This window comes from Juglans microcarpa x Juglans regia, chromosome 3S, assembly GCF_004785595.1.
Source record: "Juglans microcarpa x Juglans regia isolate MS1-56 chromosome 3S, Jm3101_v1.0, whole genome shotgun sequence".
In the NCBI taxonomy this organism is placed as follows: Eukaryota; Viridiplantae; Streptophyta; class Magnoliopsida; order Fagales; family Juglandaceae; genus Juglans; species Juglans microcarpa x Juglans regia.
Genome location: NC_054599.1, coordinates 3039434 through 3045997, shown reverse-complemented (window position 1 = coordinate 3045997; position 6564 = coordinate 3039434). Strand labels below are relative to the sequence as shown.

Genomic DNA, 6564 nt, shown 5'->3' with positions numbered 1-6564 from the left:
TTATCAAATTTTTACATAAAATATAATAAATAATTTAATTTTTTTAAATTTTAAATTAAAAATAATATTTTATTCAACTTTTAATTAAAACCATCTCATCATCCAAACGTTAAAGTGGCTTGAACATTATCTACCTTCGAAAATCTAAGGTCATTTTCTGGGTACAAAATGACAGTAGTAAGAGAGACCACTGCTGTCCTTGACCGTGCAAAATTCGTGGGATTTTCTGGGTACAAAATGACAGTAGTAAGAGAGACCACTGCTGTGGGTACAAAATCTTAAATGTAGAATTTGGTGTTTAATAATAATGAAAAACAGTACTCACATTAGTCATCAGCGCTAGAAGGAGGGCTTGAAGCTCCGACCTTGTGGTTAACAGCCACACGCTCTAACCAACTGAGCTATTCCAGCCTTTGTTGGATTGAAGTCCTTATCAATAATCCTTGTATTATTCATTCGTTGATATAGTTATAAATAGATGAAGATATTTAAAGTAATGCTATATATATAATTTTAGGGTATGCAAACTTCATGTACTCTATTTAAAAAAATTAGAGGGTAAATATGAGATCTATATAAAAAATTAATTATTTAATGATAAACCCCACTCTTTTTTAAAGATAGTACGCGGGATTTGCCCTTCCTTAAAATTGTATCTAGTATTATTCTATCTAAGATGACATATTTATCGATTTTCTCTAACCAATTATAAAAAAAGTAATTTTATTCACAAGTCACTGTAAATGACACATTCTCGATCTATGTCACTAATATAACAAAAGCTAATTTAAAAAAAAGTTAAAAATTGATAATTTAAATTTTTCTTTTCAATTTCATCATATGTCAACACTCAACATTATAAATGATGTGTAGTCACTATTGACGAATAATCATCATTCTAACCGGAGGGACCAAAAGTTCCCTCTCGTCAATGAGCCAACTTGCACACTACAAAAGCCCAGGAGACTAATAGAACAAGCCCATAACGATTGGCCTCAACTAGCCAACTTAGGTTGATAATCGTAAGCCCTGAATCGCCCCCCCCCCCTTTTGAATGAAGGGAATTGGGTTGTTATACGAGCCTAAGCAAGCCCTCCGCTACAAAATTCGCAATTGGATTTTAAGTCTTGGATTCACAAAGAGATCATACAAGTAATTTGACTTAGAGATTGGAGGTGTTTAATACCCTTCAGGCCTTCTCTGGTTCTTCTGGTGTAGGTTCACTAAGGGTGTTATAGGGGTGCGAAACACATCCATAACAATTGGTGCTATCTGGGGGATCTCTGCATTTCAACGTGTCTTTCGCATGCCTACAACAACACGCTCTCACGCAACACAAGACCAGGAAGCCACCTCAATGAATATGGATGGAAGACTAACGAAAATGGAAGAAAGACTGAGAAGAATAACAACAGAAATTGAGACTCTCCAGCGTGAGAACAAGGCCTTGAAACATAGGAGCATCACCTCGGGGAAGATGCCATGCCAAGCCATGTTGATAGGGTGAAGACAGAGTTGCAGAGCAAGGGCAAGCCCCCTCGGCAACAATGATGAGAAGAGGAAAATGCACCATAATTTACGAAACCTCATGGACAAGTACGAGGAAATGGCCCGGAAGATAGGCGCATCCTCGTCCATCAACTAGTTGCTCACTAGTACTGACCTACAATATAGTGCGGAGTTCGTGGCAATACCACTCTCGCCAAAATTCAAGGTTCCATTGGTCAAGATGTACAACGGATCCAAGTATCCTGTCAAACATTTGAAAATGTTCAAAACCCACATGACACTTCACGATTTTTCGGGAGAGATCGCATGCCGAACATTCTCTTTAACTATCAAAGGAGCCACCCGGGGATGGTTCAGAGTGCCATAGCCAGGCTCCATATATAGCTTTGAGGAGTTAGGTAGGCAATTCCCGACCCAGTTTATGGCAAGAGGAGAAGGAGGCTTGCTGCGTATTTCCTCACTGTGAAGTAAAGGGAGGACGAAAGCCTGAAGGCTTACCTTGCTCATTTTTTAACAATGAACGAATAATCGCTGACGACCAAGATGAAAATATCACATTAGCGACTTTACTGGAGGAATTTGGCCCAAAACCCCCTTCATGGCAGAACTGACCAAGAAGACCCCAACCACTTTGCGTGAATTGATGGATAGGGCAAATGGCATTGTCAATGTAAAGGACACCTTTTGGGCCTTGACTGCACCAAGAAAGGCGCCCAAGGAAGAGACTGAGCAAGGGATCCAAGGGGGCAAAAAAGAACCCGCACGAAAGAAGGCAAGAAACATGCATTCCAGCGAGAACGATGAATCCCAAGGTCCAACAATCCAATACGAATGTCTAGTACAGGATCGAGGAACCAATTCAAAAAAACAATGGTCCTGCTCAAAGGACCCAACGTTTTTGCACCTTTCACAATGTATGGGCATCGGATGGAAGACTGCCACACCTTGAAACAAAAAATGAGGAAATGCAAGACAGTTACAAGCTCAAGTGTCTAGTCGCTCGCAATTTCTCACCTCCCAAGCGACTAGGTGAAAAGAGATAGGACCAAGAGTGAAGGCTCCAGAGTAGTGAAAGCCCAAGAGGGAAAAGAACCCTGAGAAAACACCACCGAGCCCCTCGCTAAGGTCAAGATTAGAATAATGCTCCTCTTGGGGAAATCTACACCATCGCCAGAGGATTCGTTGGAGGTAGCCCATCCTCCTCTAGATGAATAGCCTATGCCTGCAAGGCCAGATACGAAGACGTTTTCAGCATCAAAAGGCCGGGGAAATAACCAAAGTCATGGCCAACGACTATTATATCATTCGACGACGATGATTGCAAGGGAGTAATCTTCCTACATAACGATGCATTGGTAATAACTATATTGGTAGCCAATTACACCACACGAAGAATATTGGTCGATAATGGTAGTTTGGCTGACATCCTCTTTTGGGATGCTTTCATGAAGATGGGGATTGACCAAAGCAGACTGCGTCTGATGCCCACCCCTTTGAAAGGGTTCTTGGGAAAAGCGGTTCAGCCTGTTGGATCCATCGCCTTGCTAGTGTCAACAGGGTTCGGCCCATATACTGCCACCACAATGACAAATTTCTTGGTAGTCAAAACCATTCGTCTTACAATGCCATTATTGGGCGACTGGCCCTAAACACCCTCAAGGCCATTACCTTTACGTATCATCTGAAGATGAACTTCCTAACAAAAGCAAGTGATGGGGAGGTGCACAGTTAGCAAGTGCTTACCAGATAATGTTATGTATAGGAGCTCAAAGATAGAGAAAGGGATGTCAAAATGATCAAGTTTCCCACTTTGGACGACCAAAACACGCCCCTCCACCTGAGATCTTTGTACACGAGGTAGACACACAGGATGAAGGCACCCTAAAACAAGGCGAAGTCGATGAGCCTCTTGAATTAATTACTCTCAACCCAACGCACCCAGAGGCCACAATGAGGATTGTGACCAAAATGGGAGGTGACAAAAGGCAGTGGCTCAAGCATCTATTGAACTACAAACTATTAAGAGTTTTTCACTTTGTATATAAAATTATCAAAATTAACACATTGTCAAAATTTTACATTTTGCACCATTGTTCAATCCCGACCCCTAAGATGGATGAAAAATAGAAGATATGAAGCGGTCTTAACTGTCAGGTCTTAATTAATGGTGCAAAGTATCATTTTCTTATACTTTGAGGTTATAATAATGTGTCAATTCCGATAATTTAGGATGTAAAGCGCAAATCTATGATAGGTGGCCGATGAAAAGTGTATTTCTCCCTTTTCTTTTTTAAAGACCACATTATAATAATAATAATTTTTTTTTTTGCAACTCATATATAATACTATAATTTGTATTATGATTACCAATGCCTAAAAATCTTCCAAATTATGATTATCAGTAACTAAAAAGTAAAAACATCAACTAAGTTCTAAGTAAATGGACAAAGCAATATATATATATATATATATATATATATATATATATATATATATATTTATATAGATATACAAACAGAATATTCATTGGAGTGATCATATAAAGTTATAATTTGATCGAACTGGCTAGATTAATCTCGAGAAAAAAGATCTTATTGAGAAGTAGCAGTACTACGTTCGAAAATCTAAGGTCATTTCCTGGGTGCAAAATGACAGACTGACAGTAGTGTGGAAAGAGAGCCCATTACTGTCCTTTGACCATGCAAAATGAATTTGGTGTTTAATAATATTGAAAAAAAAAAGGCCTCACCTTATTTAGGAAGCGCTAGAAGGAGGGCTTGAACCTCCGACCTTGTGGTTAACAGCCACACGCTCTAACCAACTGAGCTATTCCAGCCTTCGTTGCATTTAATTCTTATGCTATAGCTCTTGTATTATTTCTCGTTGATCTCCACGTAGTTTAATAGCTAATTAGCTATAAATAGATGAAGATATATAAAATAATACTATGTACAATTTTAGGATGTGCAAACTCCATATACCTTCTTTAAAAAAAATGGATATATATAAGATCTATATAAAAAATTAATTTTTTAATTATAGATTCTACTCTTTTTCAAATGAGATATGCGAGATTTGCACACCTTAAAATAGATAACATATTTATCCGTTTTTCTAATCAGTTATAAAAAAAATTAATTTTTGGCAAGTCACTGAAATGACACATTCTCCATCTACGTCACTAATATAACAAAAGGTGCTTTACAAAGAAAATTAAAAATTGAAATTTTAAGTTTTTCTTTTCAACTTTATCATATATCAACAGTATAAATGATGTGTACTCACTATTGACTTATAAATAACTTATATATATATATATATATATATATGATTTCATCATTCGAACTATATATAATTCAGCATTTTGTCCATAGGAATAGCTTGCAAATCAAGGCCTGGCCTGACAAATTAAGAAAAGCTATTTGACCAAAAACCAGAGTTAGCAATGCCTGAAAATGACAACGCAACAGTATCATCATATCAAATAAATATGGATGGGTATATCCCTTTGAGTATACGATGCGCCAAATCAAAGATGACAAAATCACTCAAAGACAAGAAAAGAAGCAACTGGGTGTCCCACCAAAAGCAGCCCTAATCTCTAGACAGCTCCTTGAAAAGAGAATTTCATGACCAAATCACTCTGATATTTTGGCAATGTATGACTATTGAGGCCAATAGTATAAAAAAGAAGAAGAAGGTGCATATATATTAATGTTAAATCGAATAAAGTCAGCATTAATTCATTCAAATGTGTCACTAATATGGATATCCAAATAAAAATAAATTAAAAAATAAATAGCTTGGATAAATATCTAAATAGTAAAGATACCTAATATAAATTACCATAAAATAGAACTTTTTTATTTGCGAGCTAACTAATTAATACATTAAGTGTATTATTAATGTGAAAGCATCAATAAATTGAAAAGAAAATGTGTTTACTACGAGTTTTATATCTAGAATATTAAGATCTCGTTCGATTATACAGTTTAGATTAGATAATATGAAATATTTTGTTAAAAGTTGAAAATTTTGAAAAAATATTTATATAAAATTTTAAAAAAATTATAATAATTATATAAAATAAGATCAGATAGTTTCGTTTTGTATAATCAAAACTTTTAAAGTGTTGGAAAAACAAAGGGAGGAAATTAGCAATCAAATGGGATCCAATGTGAAGCCGTGTGAAATTGGGGTTACGTGGAAGGTGGGCGAGGGGAACAAAGGCATGCAGTACTGCAACTACTTTTTGGTGCAAGCTGGAGACACACTTTGGAGTCTTTCACGCGCCGCTCTTTGTCTGGCCATCCTGGGACACCAAGAAAATTAGAAATTAAAAAAATTAAAAAATTAAAATTTACTTTCTCCATATCTTGGATTTGATCCCCCACCATGCTCGCAATATTACACCGTCGAGTATCCAATGATTGATTTATTGTTTTTTTATATTTTTAGTAATTCCTCCCCCCTACATGTATGCTTTTGTTGTGGATTTTTCTTTCTTTGAAGACGAAGTGTATTGGCTTCAACTTAATTAGAAAAATGATATTTAATACTCTGTTTAATAACCATATTTGATAATTATTAATGAATTTAACTTTTTTCTTTTTGATTAAAAAATGATTGTTGAAATTGAGCACAATTTTGTAAAGAAATAACCCACTTGTTTTTCGAAAAGAAATGGAAAACATGCTCAATATAATTTGATTGAATAGTTGACACAGCTACTTGTTTAAAAAAACCCTCCACTTCAATTGGTATTTTTTTTACAAAAAGCAAGCATGAGATAACAAATCCAGTCTTTCACTAAGATTTAGAATAGCTGTTCTTAAACATATATATTAGGAGTCGACATGCGATATATCGCATAAATAATTACCGAATTTGGGTCGAAAATAGTCGAAATTGGTGTTTGGATTAAGTTAATACACAAAGCGCTAGCAAATAGGATGAAAGGGGTGCTAAATGAGATTATTGCTGCTAATCAGAGTGTCTTCATTCCGGAAAGGCTTATCACGGATGACATTATGATTGCTTATGAACTAGTGCATT

The 6564-nt window shown here is 36.0% G+C and overlaps 2 non-coding genes across 2 annotated transcripts; both read right to left on the bottom strand.

Moving 5' to 3' along the window:
- Positions 1-337: 337 nt before the first annotated feature.
- Positions 338-411, bottom strand: TRNAN-GUU. The gene has a single exon. It is a non-coding gene; the product is annotated as a tRNA-Asn (tRNA).
- Positions 412-4271: 3860 nt separating this feature from the next.
- On the bottom strand, positions 4272-4345 carry TRNAN-GUU. The gene has a single exon. It is a non-coding gene; the product is annotated as a tRNA-Asn (tRNA).
- Positions 4346-6564: the final 2219 nt, after the last annotated feature.